The following is a 19765-nucleotide window of genomic DNA, read 5'->3' on the forward strand; positions in this document are numbered from 1 at the left end:
AGCCTGTGTAGTCTGCCACTGCCAGTGTCCCATAATCCAGGGACAACTTCCCCAGAGAACACACGGCACGCCTCAGGCTGTTGAAATGTCATGGCGGCCTCTGCTGCGACAGGCTCTCCCTGCATTCCAATTATGACTACCATACCCTCCCTCTCCCCAGCCTGAGTGAGCAAGAGAGCCCTAATCAGCTGCTGCTTAACCTCCTCCTGTCTGAGCAGGGAACAGACTCCTGAGGGTGGCCTACATGCAGAGGTGGGGCCAAAACCAAAGCTGAACCCCAGGAGCTGTGCAAACAAAGAGGGAAAGGGAAATCTCTCCCTGCAGCCTCAGGAGCAGCAGATTAAATCCCCACAATCAACATGATGAACGCTGAATCTGAAGAATACCTGAGTAGACAATGAATGTTCCCAAATTGAGGTGGTGGACTTTGGGAGCAACTGTAGACTTCGGGTTTGCTGTCTGAGACTGATTTGTTTCTGATTTTTATATTTATCTTAGTTTAGTTTTTAGTGCTTGTTATCATTGGTGGATTTATTGTTTTTGTTGCGCTCTTCTATTTTTATTTTAATAATTAAAAAAAATTTTTACCATTTTTTATTATTTTTTTCTTTCTTCTCCCTTCTCTCTGAGCCATGTGACTGACAGGGTCTTGATGCTCTGGCAGGCCTGAGCCTCTCAGGTGGGAGAGCCGAGTTCAGGACATTGATCCACCAGAGACCTCCTGGCTCCACATAATATCAATCGGTGAGTACTCTCCCAGAGATCTCCATCTAAACGCCAAGACCCAGCCCCACCCAATGGCCAGCAAGCTCCAGTGCTGGACACTCCATACAAAACAACTAGCAAGACAGGAACACAACCCCACCCATTAGCAGAGAGGTTACTGAAATCATACTAAGTTCACAGACACACCAAAACACATCACTGGACTTGGCCCTGCCCACGAGAAAGACAAGATCCAGCCCCACCGACCAGAAAACAGGCACCAGTCCCCTCCCCCAGGAAGCCTACACAAGCCACTGAAACAACCTCACCCACTGGGGGCAGACACCGAAAACTGGGAATTAACGAACCTGCAGCCTGGGAAAAGGAGACCCCAAACACAGTAAGTTAAACAATTTGAGAAGACAGAGAAATACGCAGCAGATGAAGGAGCAAGATAAAAACGCACCAGACCAAACAGATGAAGAGGAAATAGGCAGTCTACCTGAAAAAGAATTCAGACTAATGATAGTAAAGATGATCCAAAATCTTGGAAATAGAATGGAGAAAATACAAGAAGCATTTAACAAGGACCTAGAAGAACTAAAGAGCAAACAAACAATGATGAACAACACAATAAATGAAATTAAAAATTCTCTAGAAAGAAACAATAGCAGAATAACTGAGGAAGAAGAATGGATAAGTGAGACCTGGAAGACAAAATAGTGGAAATAACTGTCACAGAGCAGAATAAAGAAAAAGGAGTGAAAACAACTGAGCATAGTCTCAGAGACCTCTGGGACAATATTAAACGCACCAACATTCGAATTATAGGGTTCCCAGAAGAAGAAGAGAAAAAGAAAGGATCTAAGAAAATTTTGAAGAGATTATAGTTCAAAACTTCCCTAACATGGGAAAGAAAATAGTCAAGTCCAAGAAGCACAGAGAGTCCCATACAGGATAAATCCAAGGCGAAACACACCAAGACACATATTAATCAAGCTATCACAAATTAAATACAAAGAAAAAATATTAAAAGCAACAAGGGAAAAGCAACAAATAACATACAAGGGAATCCCCATAAGGTTAACAGCTGATCTTTCACAGAAACTCTACAAGCCAGAAGGAAGTGGCAGGACATATTTAAAGTGATGAAAGGGAAAAACATACAACCAAGATTACCCAGCAAAGACCTCATTCAGATTTGAGCAATTAATTAAAACCTCCACAGACAAGCAAAAGTTAAGGGAATTCAGCACAACCAAACCAGCTTTACAACAAATACTAAAGGAACTTCTCTGGGCAGGAAACACAATAGAAGGAAAAGACCTACAATAACAAACCCAAAACAATTAAGAAAATGGTAATAGAAACATACATATCAATGATTACCTTAAATGTAATTGGATTAAATGCTCCAACCAAAAGACATTGACTGGCTGAATGGATACAAAAACAAGACCCGTATATATGCTGTCTACAAGAGACCTACTTCAGACCTAGGGACACATACAGACTGAAAGTGCATGGATGGAAAAAGATATTCCATGTAAATGGAAATCAAAAGAAAGCTGCAGTAGCAATTCTCATATCAGACAAAAGAGACTTTAAAATAAAGACTATTACAAGAGACAAAGACACTACATAATGATCAAGAGATCAATCCAAGAAGAAGATACAACAATTGTAAATATTTATGCACCCAACATAGGAGCACCTCAATACATAAGTCAAATGCTAACAGCCATAAAAGGGGAAATCGACAGTAACACAATCATAGTAGGGGACTTTAACAGCCTACTTTCACCAATGGACAGATCATCCAAAATGAAGATAAATAAGGAAACACAAGCTTTAAATGATACATTAGACCAGATGGACTTAATTGATATTTTAGGACATTCCATCCCAAAACAACAGCATACACTTTCTTCTCAACTACTCGTGGAACATTCTCCAGGATAGATCATATCTTGGGTCACAAATCAAACCTCAGTAAATTTAAGAAAATTGAAATCATATCAAGTTTCTTTTTGGACCACAATGTTATGAGACTAGATATCAATTACAGGAAAAAAAATGTAAAAAATACTAACTCGTGGAGGCTAAGGAATACACTACTAAATAACCAAGAGATCACTGAAGAAATCAAAGAGGAAATTTAAAAATATCTAGAAAAAAATGACAATGAAAACACGACGTTTTCAAAACCTATGGGATGCAGCAAAAGCAGTTCTAAGAGGGAAGTTAATACCAATACAGTCCTCCCTCAAGAAACAAGAAAAATCACAAATACACAACCTAAACTTGGGGCAGGGCACAAGTTTTGAAAGAATGACATAGCCCAAGGACATGACATAAACAGATTAGAACCAAATGGGTCCAAGATGGTGGATGACTTCTGCTAGACCTTGAGCCTCAGTATATGCTCATTGTAACACATCAGCAAGCTAGATGAAACACCCACAGGCACCATGACAGTCCTAAGGGGACCGTAAAGATCAAAAAGTGGGCGGTGGCCCACTTCCTGCAAATCCCTGCCCCTTCCTGAAATAGCTGGAATACTCCTCCCACTCATTAGCCTATGAAATTACCCACCACTATATAAAACTGACAACCCTATACCCTGGTGCCTTTCTCATCTTCTGAGATGGCCCACACTCTGTGGACTGTGTTTCTCTCTAAATAAATCCACTTCTTACCAAAAAAAAAAAAAAAAAAAACAGAAAAACAAAAACCTAACCTTACACCTACAGCAATTAGAGAAAGAAGAATAAAAAAAAAGAATTCCAAAGTTAGCAGAATGAGAGAAATCATAAATATCAGATCAGAAATAAATGAAAAAGAAATGAAGGAAACAATAGCAAAGATCAATAAAACTAAATGCTGGTTCTTTGAGAAGATAAACAAAATTGATAAACCATTAGCTAGGCTCATCAAGTAAAAAAGGGAGAAGACTCAAATCAACGGAATTAGAAATGAAAATGGAGAAGTAACAACTTCTTACAACAACAATTTACACTGCAGAAATACAAAGGATCATGGGAGATTGCTACAAGCAACTCTATGCCAGTAAAATGGACAACCTGGAAGGAATGGACAAATTCTTAGAAATGCACAAACTTCTGAGACTGAACCAGGAAGAAGTAGAAAATATAAACAGACAATCACACGCCCTGAAATTGAAACTGTGATTAAAAATCTTCCAACAAACAAAAGCCCAGGACCAGACGGTTTCACAGGCGAATTCTATCAAACATTTAGAGAAGAGCTAACACCTATCCTTCTCACACTCTTCCAAAATATAGCAGAGGGATGAACACTCTCAAACTCATTCTATGAGGCCACCATCACCCTGATACCAAATCCAGACAAAGATGTCACAAAGAAAGAAAACTACAGGCCAATATCACTGATGAACATAGATGCAAAAATCCTCAACAAAATACTAGCTAACAGAATCCAACAGCACATTAAAAGGATCATACACCATGATCAAGTGGGGTTTGTCCCAGGAATGCAAGCATTCTTCAATATACGCAAATCAATCAGTGTGATATACCATATTAACAAACTGAAGGAGAAAAACCATATGATCATTTCAATCGATGCAGAGAAAGCTTTCAACAAAATTCGATACCCATTTATGATAAAAACCCTGAAGAAGGTAGGCATAGAGGGAACTTTCCTCAACATAATAAAGGCCATATATGACAAACCCACAGCCAACATCGTCCTCAATGGTGAAAAACTGAAACCATTTCCACTAAGATCAGGAACAAGACAGGGTTGCCCACTCTCACCACTATTAGTCAACATAGTTTTGGAAGTTTTAGCCACGGCAGTCAGAGAAGAAAAAGAAATAAAAGGAATCCAAATCCGAAAAGAAGAAGTAAAACTGTCACTGTTTGCAGATGACATGATACTCTACATAGAGAATCCTAAAGATGCTACCAGGAAACTACTAGAGCTAATCAATGAATTGGTAAAGTAGCAGGATAAAAAATTAATGCAGAGAAATCTCTTGCATTCTTATACACTAAGGCTGAAAAATCTGAAAGAGAAATTCAGGAAAAATTCCCATTTACCATTGCAACAAAAAGAATAAAATACCTAGGAATAAACCTACCTAAGGAGACAAAAGACCTGTATGCAGAAAACTATAAGACACTGATGAAAGAAATTAAAGATGATACAAACAGATGGAGAGATATACCATGTTATTGGATTGGAAGAATCAACATTGTGAAAATGAGTCTACTACCCAAAGCAATTGACAGATTCAATGCAATCCCTATCAATCTGCCAATGGCATTTTTCACAGAAGTAGAACAAAAAATTTCACAATTTGTATGGAAACGCAAAACCCCCAAACAGCCAAAGCAACCTGGAGAAAGAAAAATGGAGCTGAGGAATCAGGCTCTCAGACTTCAGACTATACTACAAAGATACACAAAAACAGAAATATAGATCAGTGGAACAGGATAGAAAGCCCAGAGATAAACCCACACACATATGGTCACTTCATCTTTGACAAAGGAGGCAAGAATATACAGTGGAGAAGAGACAGCTTCTTCAATAAGTGGTGCTGGGAAAACTGGACAGCTACATGTAAAAGAAAGAAATTAGAACACTTCCTAACACCATACACAAAAATAAACTCAAAATGGATTAAAGACCTAAATGTAAGGCCAGACACTATAATACTCTTTTTTTCCTTTTCCTTTTTTTTTTTTGCGGTACGCGGGCCTCTCACTGTTGTGGCCTCTCCCGTTGCGGAGCACAGGCTCTGGACGCACAGGCTCAGCAGCTTACGGGCCCAGCCGCTCCGTGGCATGTGGGATCTTCCCGGACCGGGGCACGAACCCGTGTCCCCTGCATCGGCAGGCGGACTCCCAACCATTGAGCCACCAGGGAAGCCCACGCTATCGTTTTTTTAAAGCATCATTCCAAAAGAATCTTGTTCTCTTTTTGCCCTTCATTCTGACAGGAAGGGTGCAGCCAGACCTGCTCACACGACACTCTATGACATAAATCACAACAAGGTCCTTTTTGTCCCACTCTTAGAGTAATGATAATAAAAACAAAAATAAACAAATGGGACCTAATGAAACTTAAAAGCTTTTGCATGGCAAAGGAAACCATAAAGAAGATGAAAAGACAACCCTCAGAATGGGAGAAAATATTTGCAAACGAAGCAACTGACAAAGGATTAATCTCAAAAATATACAAGCAGCTCATGCAGCTCAATATCAAAAACACAAACAACCCAATCCAAAAATGGGCAGAAGACCTAAATAGACATTTCTCCAAAGAAGATATACAGATTGCCATCAAACACATGAATGGGTGCTCAACATCACTAATCATTAGAGAAATGGAAATCAAAACCACAATGAGGTATCACCTCACACAGGTCAGAATGTCCATCATCAAAAAAGCTGCAAACAATAAATCCTGGAATGCGTATGAAGAAAAGGGAAGCCTCTTGCACTGTTGGTGGGAATGTAAATTGATACAACCACTATGGAGAACAGCATGGAGGTTCCTTAAAAAGTAAAAATAGAACTACCATATGACCCAGCAATCCCACTACTGGGCATATACCCTGAAAAAACCATAATTCAAAAAGAGACATGTACCACAATGTTCATTACAGCACTATTTACAACAGCCAGCACATGGAAGCAACCTAAGTGTCCATTGACAGATGAATGGATAAAGAAGATGGGGCACATATATACAATGTGGAATATTACTCAGCCATAAAAAGAAACAAGTTGAGTTACTTGTAGTGAGGTGGATGGACCTAGAGTCTGTCATATGGAGTGAAGTAAGTCAGAAAGAGACAAACAAATACCATATGCTAACACATATATATGAAATCTAAAAAAAAAAAAAAAGTTCTGATGAACCTAGGGGCAGTACAGGAATAAAGACAAAGACGTAGAGAATGGACTTGACATGGGGAGGGAGGGAAGGGGAAGCTAGGACGAAGTGAGAGAGTAGCACTGACATATACACACTACCAAATGTAAAATAGATAGCCAGTGGGAAGCAGCTGCAAAGCACGGGGAGATCAGCTCTGTGCTTTGTAACCACCTAGAGGGGTGGGATAGGGAGGGTGGGAGGGAGACACAAGAGGGAGGGGATATGGGGATATATGTATACATATAGCTGATACACTTTGTTATACAGCAGAAACTAACACAACATTGTAAAAAATTTTTTGAAAAGAAAGAATTAAGTGAGGTGGCTCGCAAGGTGCCTGGGCCATGTGAAGCCAGGATGACTCAGTGCCCACTGTGTATGAGAATCGTCTGTGGACCTTTGGAAAGATTGGTGTCTGGGCCTTCTCTGCTGTCGTTGACTGCTTTAGTAAGGGTGAGAAACTCCTCTGTTGATGAGCTTTGGATCAGGATGTTTTGAAAATATTTAATGGCCAGGGTGGCACCAGACTGTCCAAATTGTGCAGACCATCTGTGCAGTTTGAATATCAGCATTGTCTGGGTCTAAAGTTCCCTGTGAAAGAAGAAAAGGAGCAGGAGTTAGGAGGGTGAATTTGAGGGAGTTTGAAGGAGAGAAGCTTTCCAGGGCATGAAAAAGGGAAGAAGGAAAGAGTTCCTTGAGATGAAAAGGTCTGGGTTAGCAGGGTCAGGGGAAGAGGCAGGGAGGTTAATCATAGGGTGGGCAGGACAACTTGGATCCAGAAAGCTGATTCAGGAATGCTGCCCAAGTGGGTGGATTTGGCAAAGTTCTATCATTAATAGGGTCACCATATAATTTACTGGCCAAACTAGAACACTTTTGAGAGTGAAAAGGGCACCAATTGCATTAGGACAATTGGGACAATAGTCCATATATAAAAACCAAAGCTTTACATTCAGAGCATTTGGGTGACTAATTCCATGGTTTTTCTTTGCCATTGTCAGCACTCCAACAATAGAACTATGTCTTGGGGAGCATACATGAGAAGAATTGTAGAAGTTAGAAGAACAGAATCCTGAGCAGAGATGAAGTTCTGTAAGTTTTAATGTATTAATGTTGTGAAGTACATAGCGGATAACACCAAAATTGATTCTTCCTTACTTCCTGTGAGGAAGAAGGCAACGTGTACATCACTATAAAGATGAATAATTTGGAGACAAGAATTTAGTCAAATGGGATAAACCAGTACTTGGAAATTGAGAAGTATTCCCTGAGATGAAAGGAAATAGGTAACAGTGCACAGTCTTGAGGAGCAGGAATATTTCTTGGCTGTTTGAGAGGATATAACCTTTGGAAATGTTATCTAATTTTGAAAGAAGAAAGCCACCACAATGCCACCTGAATGACAATGAACTCTGCTTGTGGCTCCAAAGAAAATAAACTAATGAAAGGATTTACGTGTAGCATTGCTTACTGACATTCACATCAGGAAACGGAGGGGGGGGTCACTGAGGAAAAAAAAAAAAAGCAGTATTTAATTGATTTGTAAAATAAGCCTCAGGCCTCCTCCATTACTTACTCCAGAAGAGTAAGTAATGATTAAATGTAATATATGTTTGGTAGTAAAAATTCCATTTAGAGATAATGATTTTGAGCAGTTTTGCTCTTTTAGTATACTTTGTAGCACTTATGCATGGGAAATAGCATAGCCAGATTTTTCTTTAAATGCCTTCCTGCATTTCTAGGTAAGCATAATAGTTCAGTTAAATTAATCTAATAATTTAACTGAACTATATAATGAAGTTCATTATTTTTATTCTGTAATTATCTATAGTTTCCTTTCATTTTTTCAGTGAGGCTTATTGCATAGTAGTATGGTTTTGTGTAATATTTAAATTTTATTTTTCGTTTAGTTTTTTCAATATATGGCATTATGATTTCTCACAAATTTATATGAATTAGTGAGTAAACAGATGCTGCTTTTTAATTTTTCAATTAAGAAACAAGTGGGCTCCTATTTATTATTTAGATTTTTATTGGTGTAGGGAAACCCCTGCAGAGAGTATTCAGTTCTTACTAACTCTATTTACTGCTCCTTAGGCCATTATCTGTTATTCAATCATTTCTATTTCAGCCTTTCTGTTCCCAGTGCTGGTCCACAGCTGATGCTGTTGGTTCAGATAAGGTACTTAGAAATGGAAAACCACTTAAAATACCACAATGTCACCAAAGCAAATGAGCATCTTTTCTCCTCTTTGGTTATTCTTGTTACATATTTTTCCTATTGTTGCTGACCATGGTGCTTTAGGAGTAACAGAAAAATTAACATAAAAGATTTTAAAAGGACCAGATTTAAGAGATTCTAAAGTCTTTAAGACAACATCCTTAATGAGCCCTTTATTAAATATTTAGGTTGCCACATTCTATTTATTGAGAGACCCACTTTTAGGTAGGTCAAATGTGTGACCCACTTCTCCATGTAGGTATAAGATTAATAGCATGATTTATTAAAACTTTGCTCGCTCAAGTAATTTGTTAAGCCAAAAGAAGACAAACATTTCAACTTTGCTTTGTAGTGTTTAAGAGAGAAGTGGCTTTTCAAATCATTTCCTCAAATCAGCAATAACTATTCATTTACTTATTCATCACCACAAATATTTATTGCTCTATTTACTGTGTGCCAGGCACTGTTCTAGAAGCTAGGGACTCAGCAGGAAAGATAACAAAATCTCATGGAACTTACAGTTTTACAACATTAGCTGCTGTTTTAGTTATCTATTGCTCCACAACAAATCACCTCAAAATCTAGCAGCTTAAGAAATACAATTCCTTATTATCTTTCAGGGTTTTGCAGATTGTTGGAGCTCAGCTGGGCAGTTTTCCCTTGTGATCTCTTGTGTAGTTATGGTTGGCACTGGTGTTATCTGAAGGCTAAACTGGGCTGGGCATCCAAGATGGCCCACTCACATGACAGGCAGTTGATGTTAGTTGTTGGCTGAGAGTTTAGCCAATACTGGATCAGAGCATCTGTAGGCAAGCTCTCCATGTGGCATGGGCTTCTTATAGCATGGTGACTGGCTGGGTTCCAAAAACAAATGTTGCAGGACAAAGAAAGTAGAACCATCAGAACTTGTCAGAGCATCACTTCTTTACTCTATTTGTCAGTGCAGTCACAGAGCATGGCTTGATTCAAGGGTAGGGGGCATAGGCAATACCCCGTGATGGGAAAAGTGTCAAAGAATTTGTTGTCATCTTTGCCCTTTGCAGTGCATCATATCAGGTAATGCATGCTGTCAATTTGTTTCATTTGGATGATGTTAACTTTGACAGCTTGTTTAAGGTGGTATCTGCCATATTTTCTCTGTAAAATTACTAGTTTTTCCCTTGTAATTAATAACTTATTGATTAAGAAGGGAAATGAGAGGTACTAAAAGTTTTATCTGTTTTAATCTGGGCAGACATTGCATTAGGTATATACCTATGTACAAATACATCAAGCTGTTCATTTCAAAATAAAGCATTTTACATACTTTAGTATAATATGCTTACTATTTCAATAAAAAAGAAAAAAATGTTTTCACTCTTCACCTTTATACCTTGCCCAGTTGTACTTTGGTTGGTTTGACAATGATTCCACCAGTCTCCCAATTACAAAGACCAAAAAAGTCAGACACCTCTTCACTGTTCTCTAACTTACCCCCACCTGCAGCTTCTGGCCTCTGTCATGACTCTCTATAATTCGTTTTCCAACTGGCACCCAGACTAATTTTTCTAAAAAATTGCAACTGTGAAACTGTTGTTCCCCTGCTTTAAATTCATTTCATCACCCCTAGGATAAAATCCAAGTTCTTTGAATTATAAGTAGCTCCATGCCTGCTTAATCTCTCCAAACTCATTTCTCATGACTCTCAGTGTGAACACAGTCTTCCTTACTTAGTTTCCTACTGAGGTAGGTATTTGCCTATGACCTAAAAGGCAAAATAACACTTCAGTGGTTTATTGAATGGTAATTTAGTTCAATTCTGTTTGATGAATATTACTGAGTATTAATTGAGTGCAAGCCCCTGAGCTAGGTACAGAGGTAAGTGTTATGATACGGAATGAATGTAGTCCTTGCTTCCTGTTGGGATAAGAGAAGTGTACAAATTACCCCATTACAGAGCAGAATTTAATACGTGCCCTAAGAAGTATAAACACAATGCAATGGGAATTCATAGGAGGGAGAGATGAAAGCCTTGCTGATCAGGGTTTGTCTTAATTAATGCTACTGTCTTAAGGAGAATGAAGCTGCCATTTAAGGGGAAAATCATGTAAAAGTAATTAGCTAGTCAAAAAATAAAGGTTCCAATAATTCAAAAAGAGTCATGTACCAAAATGTTCATTGCAGCTCTATTTACAATAGCCAGGACATGGAAGCAACCTAAGTGTCCATCGTTGGATGTGGCACATATATACAATGGAATATTACTCAGCCATAAAAAGAAACGAAATTGAGCTATTTGTAATGAGGTGGATGGACCTAGAGTCTGTCATACAGAGTGAAGTAAGTCAGAAAGAGAAAGACAAATACCATATGCTAACACATATATATGGAATCTAAAACAAAGAAACAAACAAAAAATTGTTCATGAAGAACCTAGGGGCAGGACGGGAATAAAGACACAGACCTACTAGAGAAGGGACTTGAGGATATGGGGAGGGGGAAGGGTAAGCTGTGACAAAGTGAGAGAGTGGCATGGACATATATACACTACAAAACGTAAAATAGATAACTAGTGGGAAGCAGCCGCATAGCACAGGGAGATCAACTCAGTGGTTTGTGACCACCTAGAGGGGTGGGATAGGGAGGGTGGGAGGGAGAGAGATGCAAGAGGGAAGAGATATAGGAACATATGTATATGTGTAACAGATTCACTTTGTTATAAAGCAGAAACTAACACACCATTATAAAGCAATTATACTCCAATAAAGATGTTAAAAATATAATAATAGGGGCTTCCCTAGTGGCACAGTGGTTGAGAGTCCGCCTGCCGATGCAGGGGACACGGATTCGTGCCCCCCTGAAAAATGCCAGTGGTAATTTGATAGGGATTGCATTGAATCTGTAGATTGCTTTGGGTAGTAGAGTCATTTTCACAATGTTGATTCTTCGAATCCAAGAACATGGTGTATCTCTCCATCTATTTGTATCATCTTTAATTTCTTTCATCAGTGTCTTATAATTTTCTGCATACAGGTCTTTTGTCTCCTTAGGTAGGTTTATTCCTAGGTATTTTATTCTTTTTGTTGCAATGGTAAATGGGAGTGTTTTCTTAATTTCACTTTCAGATTTTTCATCATTAGTGTATAGGAATGCCAGAGATTTCTGTGCATTAATTTTTTATCCTGCTACTTTACCAAATTCATTGATTAGCTCTAGTAGTTTTCTGGTAGCATCTTTGGGTTCTCTATGTATAGTATCATGGCATCTACAAACAGTGACAGCTTTACTTCTTTTCTGATTTGGATTCCTTTTATTTCTTTTCCTTCTCTGATTGCCGTGGCTAAAACTTCCAAAACTATTTTGAATAATAGTGGTGAGAATGGGCAACCTTGTCTTGTTCCTGACCTTAGTGGAAATGGTTTCAGTTTTTCACCATTGAGGACAATGTTGGCTGTGGCTTTGTCATATATGGCCTTTATTATGTTGAGGAAAGTTCCCTCTTTGCTTACCTTCTTCAGGGTTTTTATCATAAACGGGTGTTGAATTTTGTTGAAAGCTTTCTCTGCATCGATTGAGATGATCATATGGTTTTTCTCCTTCATTTTGTTAATATGGTGTATCACACTGATTGATTTGCGTATATTGAAGAATGCTTGCATTCCTGAGACAAACCCCACTTGATCATGGTGTATGATCCTTTTAATGTGCTGTTGGATTCTGTTTGCTGGTATTTTGTTGAGGATTTTTGCATCTATGTTCATCAGTGATATTGGCCTGTAGTTTTCTTTCTTTGTGACATCTTTCTCTGGATTTGGTATCAGGGTGATGGTGGCCTCATAGAATGAGTTTGGGAGTGTTCCTCCCTCTGTTATATTTTGGAAGAGTTTGAGAAGGATAGGTGTTAGCTCTTCTCTAAATGTTTGATAGAATTCGCCTGTGAAACCGTCTGGTTCTGGGCTTTTGTTTGTTGGAAGATTTTTAATCACAGTTTCAATTTCAGGGCTTGTGACTGGTCTGTTTATATTTTCTACTTCTTCCTGGTTCAGTCTCAGAAGTTTGTGCATTTCTAAGAATTTGTCCATTTCTTCCAGGTTGTCCATCTTATTGGCATAGAGTTGCTTGTAGCAATCTCCCATGATCCTTTGTATTTCTGCTGTGTCAGTTGTTACTTCTCCTTTTTCATTTCTAATTCTACTGATTTGAGTCTTCTCCGTTTTTTTCTTGATGAGTCTGGCTAATGGTTTATCAATTTTGTTTATCTTCTCAAAGAACCAGCATTTAGTTTTATTGATCTTTGCTATCATTTCCTTCATTTCTTTTTTATTTATTTCTGATCTGATCTTTATGATTTATTTCCTTCTGCTAACTTTGGGGGTTTTTTGTTCTTCTTTCTCTTATTGCTTTACATGTAAGGTTAGGTTGTTTATTTGAGATGTTTCTTGTTTCTTAAGGTAGGATTGTATTGCTATAAACTTCCCTCTTAGAACTGCTTTTGCTGCATCCCATAGGTTTTGGGTCATCATGTTTTCATTGCCATTTGTTTCTAGGTATTTTCTGATTTCCTCTTTGATTTCTTCAGTGATCTCTTGGTTATTAAGTAGTGTATTGTTTAGCCTCCATGTGTTTGTATTTTTTACAGATTTTTTCCTGTAATTGATATCTAGTCTCATAGTGTTGTGGTCAGAAAAGATACTTGATACGATTTCAATTTTCTTAAATTTACCAAGGCTTGATTTGTGACCCAAGATATGATCTATCCTGGAGAATGTTCCATGAGCACTTGAGAAGAATGTGTATTTTGTTGTTTTTGGATGGAATGTCCTATAAATATCAATTAAGTCCATCATGTTTAATGTATCATTTAAACCTTGTGTTTCCTTATTTATTTTCATTTTGGATGATCTGTCCATTGGTGAAAGTGGGGTGTTAAAGTCCCCTACTATGACTGTGTTACTGTCCGTTTCCCCTTTTATGGCTGTTAGTATTTGCCTTATGTATTGAGGTGCTCCTATGTTGGGTGCATAAATATTTACAATTGTTATATCTTCTTGGATTGATCCCTTGATCATTATGTAGTGTCCTTCTTTGTCTCTTATAATAATCTTTATTTTAAAGTCTCTTTTGTCCGATATGAGAATTGCTACTGCAGCTTTCTTTTGATTTCCATTTGCATGGAATAGCTTTTTCCATCCATGCACTTTCAGTCTGTATGTGTCCCTAGGTCTGAAGTGGGTCTCTTGTAGACGGCATATATATGGGTCCCTTTTTTGTATCCATTCAGCCAGTCTATGTCTTTTGGTTGGAGCATTTAATCCAATAACATTTAAGTTAATATTCGATATGTATGTTTCTATTACCATTTTCTTAATTGTTTTGGGTTTGTTATTGTAGGTCGTTTCCTTCTCTGTTTCCTGCCTAGAGAATTTCCTTTAGCATTTGTTTAAAGCTGGTTTGGTGGTGATGAATTCTCTTAGCTTTTGTTTGTCTTAAAGGTTTTAATTTCTCCATCAAATCTGAATGAGATCCTTGCTGGTAGAGTAATCTTGGTTGTAGGTTTTTCTCCTTCATCATTTTAAATATGTCCTGCCATTCCCTTCTGGCTTGCAGAGTTTCTGCTGAAAGATCAGCTGTTAACCTTATGGGGATTCCCTTGTGTGTTACTTGTTTTTCCCTTACTGCTTTTAATATTTTTTTCTTTGTTTGATATATTTGTTTAATATAATTAAATTAATATTTAATTTTTCTTTGTTTGATATATTTGTTTAATATTTTTTTCTTTGTTTGATATATTTGTTTAATATAATTAAATTAATATTTAATTTTTCATAGTTTGATTAATATGTGTCTTGGCATGTTTCTCCTTGAATTTATCCTGTATGGGACTCTGTGCTTCCTGACCTTGGTTAACTATTTCCTTTCCCGTATTAGGGAAGTTTGCAACTATAATCTCTTCAAATATTTTCTCAGTCCCTTTCTTTTTCTCTTCTTCTTCCGGGACCCCTATAATTTGAATGTTGGTGCGTTTAATGTTGTCCCAGAGGTCTCTGAGACTGTCCTCAGTTCTTTTCATTCTTTTTTCTTTATTCTGCTCTGCAGTAGTTATTTCCATTATTTTACCTTACAGGTCACTTATCCGTTCTTCTGCCTCAGTTATTCTGCTATTGATTCCTTCTAGAGAATTTTTAAATTCATTTATTGTGTTGTTCATCACTGTTTGTTCGCTCTTTAGTTCTTCTAGGTCCTTGTTAAGTGTTTCTTGTATTTTCTCCGTTCTATTTCCAAGAGTTTGGATCTTTACTATCATTATTCTGAATTCTTTTTTTTTTTCTTTGCAGTACGCAGGACCCCCCACTGCTGCAGCCCCTCCCGTCGTGGAGCACAGGCCCCGGACGCACAGGCCCAGTGGCCACGGCCCATGGGCCCAGCCGCTCCGTGGCACATGGGACCCCCCCGGACCGGAGCACGAACCCACGTCCCCCACAGCAGCAGGCGGACCCCCAACCACTGCACCACCAGGGAAGCCCTATTCTGAATTCTTTTTCAGGTAGACTGCCTATTTTCTCTTCATTTGTTAGGTCTGGTGGATTTTTGCCTTGCTCCTTCATCTGTGGTGTGTTTTTCTGTCTTCTCATTTTGTTTAACTTACTGTGTTTGGGGTCTCCTTTTCGCAGGCTGCAGGTTCGTAGTTTGCATCATTTTTGGTGTCTGTCCCCAGTGGCTATGGTTGGTTCAGTGGGTTGTGTAGGCTTCCTGGTGGAGGGGACTAGTGCCTGTGTTTTGTTGGTTGAGGCTGGATCTTGTCTTTCTGGTGGGCAGGTCCACGTCTGGTGGTGTGTTTTGGGGTGTCTGTAGCCTTATTATGATTTTAGGCAGCCTCTCTGCTAATGGTTGGGGTTGTGTTCTTGTCTTGCTAGTTGTTTGGCATAGGGTGTCCAGTACTGTAGCTTGCTGGTCGTTGAGTGAAGCTTGGTCTTGGTGTTGAGATGGAGATCTCTGGGAGATTTTCACTGTTTGATATTACGTGGAGCTGCGAGGTCTCTTATGGACCAGTGTCCTGAACTTGGCTGTCCCACCTCAGAGGCACAGCCCTGATGCCTGGCTAGAGCACAGGAGCCTTTCATCCACACGGCTCAGAATAAAAGGGAGAAAAAATAGAAAGAAAGAAGGTAAGAAGATAAAATAAAATAAAACAAAGTTATTAAAATAAAAAATAATTATTAAGAAAAAAATTTTTTTAAGTAAAAAAAACAAAGAAAGGACAGACAGAACCCTAGGACAAATGGTAAAAGCAAAGCTGTACAGACAAAATTACACACAAAAGCATACACATACACACTCACAAAAAGAGGAAAAGGGGAAAAAAATATCTTTACTACCAATGTCCCACCTCCTCAATTTGGGATGATTTGTGTCTATTCATGTATTCCACAGATGCAGGTACATCAGGTTGATTGCAGAGCTTTAATCTGCTGCTCCTGAGGCTGCTGGGAGAGATTTCCCTTTCTCTTCTTTGTTCTCACAGCTCCCGGGGTTCAGCATTGGATTTGGACCTGCCTGTGTGTGTCAGTCGCCTGAGGGCGTCTGTTCTTCGCTCAGACAGACGGGGTTAAAAGCGCAGCTGATTCGGGGGCTCTGGCTCACTCAGGCCAGGGGGAAGGAGGGGTGCGGAGTGCGGGGCAAGCCGGCGGCGGCAGAGGCCGGCGTGACGTTGCACCAGCCTGAGGCACGCCGTGCGTTCTCCCGGGGAAGTTGTCCCTGGATCCCGGGACCCTGGCAGTGGCGGGCTACACAGGGTCCCCAGAAGGGGGGTGTGGATAGTGACCTGTGCTCGCACACAGGCTTCTTGGTGGCGGCAGCAGCAGCCTTAGCGTCTCATGCCGGTCTCTGGGGTCCGCGCTTTTAGCCGCAGCTCGCGCCCATCTCTGGAGCTCCTTTAAGCAGCGCTCTTAATCCCCTCTCCTCGCGCACCAGGAAACAAAGAGGGAAGAAAAAGTCTCTTGCCTCTTCAGCAGCTCCCGACCTTTTCCCGGACTCCCTCCCAGCTAGCTGTGGCGCACTAACCCCCTTCAGGCTGTGTTCACGCTGCCAACCCCAGTCCTCTCCCTGGGATCCGACCTCCGAAGCCTGAGCCTCAGCTCCCAGCCCCCGCCCGCCCCGGCGGGTGAGCAGGCAAGCCTCTCAGGCTGGTGACTGCCGGCAGGCACCGATCCTCTGTGCAGGAATCGCTCTGCTTTGCCCTCCGCACCCCATGGCTGCACTCTCCTCCGTGGCTCTGAAGCTTCCCCCCTCCGCCACCCCGTCTCCGCCTGTGAAGGGGCTTCTAGTGTGTGGAAACCTTTCCCCCTTCACAACTGCCTCCCACTGGTGCAGGTCCTGTCCCTGTTCTTTTGTCTCTGTTTATTCTTTTTTCTTTTGCCCTACCCAGGTACGTGGGGATTTTCTTGCCTTTTGGGAAGTCTGAGGTCTTCTGCCAGCGTTCAGTAGGTGTTCTGTAGGAGTTGTTCCACATGTAGATGTATTTCTGATGTATTTGTGAAGAGGAAGGTGATCTCTGCGTCTTACTCTTCTGCCATCTTGAAGCTCCTCTCCCCTTAATTACCTCTTTAAAGGCCCTATCTCCAAATACAGTCACATTTGGAGGTACTGGGGGTTAGGACTTAAACACAGGCATTTTGAGGAAATATAATTCAACCTGTAACACCAACCTTTGTCAGATTTTAGTTGTATATAATTATTTTTTAAGGACATATTTGATCTTGGTGCATCCTGCATTGCATAAAGTCAAGTTGGTTTATGCTGCAGTTTAGACTGTACATTTCTATTAATGATAATTGGGACTTCTGCCCGTTGAAGCATCCAATAGCATTAGATGGTATTTTAGTCAGGACCAGATTCAGCTCCTTTATTTTGCAGTTTCACTGTCTAAAGCCAAACAATTAAAAGCAGAGTCTAGAAATCAGGGTCCTTGCTTCCCAATTCACCAGGCAATATTGCACCTGCTATGTAATACTACTTAATTTCCTAAAGATGACCTGGAAACACTGTAAGATTTTAGAGTCTCTCTTTTTTCATCAGAAATAAAATTAGTAGTATTTCTAGTTTTAGGTTTAAGGCTTTTAATGTATTTTAGCACTTTGAAAGTATTTGCAATCCATATGTAATACCCATGTTAATTTTTCATAAGTAAATTAGAAGTTATAGAGCATATTAGCAAGGCATACCTGTGTTAAAATGTCAACTTCTCCCACCTTTTGGGAAGTTAAACATTCTCAATTTCATTCCCCCAGCAGTGAAGTTCCCCCACTATTTAGCTGTGAGAATATATCAAAATAAGAAGAAATAAAAGTCTGATCTTTGTAATCTTCAGAATAAAACAAAGATCCCATATCATAGCAATGTACTGTTTTTATATCTCCCTACCATAACTGTGATAATGATAAAAAAAATGGTTTCTGGGTCTGTGGTAATTCTTTTTTCATGTTATTATTTTATTTATGGATTTGTAAATTTAAATCCTTTCCACTTCAGGTGTGCTTCCAGATTTATAAACTTTTAATACAATTTTGAAATTTTATCAGAATTTATAATACAGTTTATGAGTAAAAATGGTTTCACTAATTGAGAGTTTAATCAATTAAAAGGAAAGAGAATTCTGTAAAAAGATGTATTAATTTAAGAAGAATGTCAAACATGATTTGTGATGAGTTATAGTATGAGATATGACATTAGAAAGAAGATTAATTCTTAATTATTTAACTTAATACATGTGTAATATAATCAGACTCCAGCACTTGGGATTTTTATTATTTGCCAGTAGTAGACAGAAGCAGATCATTTAAATAAAAGAGATCTCTGGGAAGAAAGCAAGTAATAGCTTGCTAGGCAAACTATTAGTTTGAGACAAGTACTGGGAACACATTTAACTTGTTCTGGAGAATAAATTGCTTTTAAAACTCAAAATTGCTTTAAAGACTTAATATATTACTGTGTATTTGAGGAGATTATGCTAACTACAAATGTGTGATTATCTATTCTTTCTCTAGTAAGACTTCTATTTAGTAAGGTTTGTATATTTATACATCTTTGCTTGTCCTGTGAATTTACAAGAGGAAAACTGCCTGCCTTTCAAAAAATATTTTTTCTTTTTTTCTGGCTGTGCCGTGCAGCTTGCGGGATCTTAGCTCCCCAACCAGGGATTGAACCCAGGCCCCGGCAGTGGAAGCACTGAGTCCTAACCACTTGACTGCCAGGGAATTCCCTAAAAATATTGCCACTAGTGTATTTTCCAGTTTCATTAGCTTGATTTGGGAGATTTCAATCTAACTCTACTGATGGTAAGTTTTTATGAAATGAATAATCTATTGGAAACCCCAAAGTAAAATGTTATATTCCTTTGTAGAGTACTATAAATACATGAACCACTGAGTTCATAATGATAATGTTGATAATAATAATGATATTTTTTGTAGTATATATTACAGTGTTTATTATTTACTAGACATACTGGTAAGTACTTTACATTTCTTATCTCATTTTATCCTCACAATTATTCTATATGGTAGCTTTTTTTATTATCCCCAATTTTCAGGTGAGAAAACTGGATATTAGAGTGCTAAGTAGTTACTTGACTTACAGTCATGTTGTAAGTCAATGGTGGTAGGGCTATCCCAGCTGCACTTCCTCTCTAAAACCCAGGCCTTGACCACAGTAGCGGTGGTGGGCTACTTTACCATCACCACACCTATATTCTACTTGTCATGCTCAGTGCCTAGCAAGCAAGACTCTTTTTAACTTTGAGGCTAGAAACAAATATGACCTATGGCAAAGATTCCCAGAAAGATAAATTTCAAAGGGAAGTGATATGTCACAATGAATCTTATAGAAGTGGTTACTGGGCTACACATAAAAGGAGAGATAGGTATTTGGAGGAAA

At 39.0% G+C, this 19765-nt stretch overlaps 1 long non-coding RNA gene across 1 annotated transcript; it reads left to right on the plus strand.

Annotated features, from left to right (window-relative positions):
* The first annotated feature begins 684 nt into the window (after window positions 1-684).
* Window positions 685-15224, plus strand: LOC116763731. Its single transcript, XR_004352604.1, has 4 exons — window positions 685-744; window positions 6940-7086; window positions 7635-7725; window positions 15169-15224. It is a non-coding gene; the product is annotated as an uncharacterized LOC116763731 (long non-coding RNA).
* The last annotated feature ends 4541 nt before the right edge of the window (window positions 15225-19765 follow it).

This window comes from Phocoena sinus, chromosome 12 (genome assembly GCF_008692025.1).
Source record: "Phocoena sinus isolate mPhoSin1 chromosome 12, mPhoSin1.pri, whole genome shotgun sequence".
NCBI lineage: Eukaryota > Metazoa > Chordata > Mammalia > Artiodactyla > Phocoenidae > Phocoena > Phocoena sinus.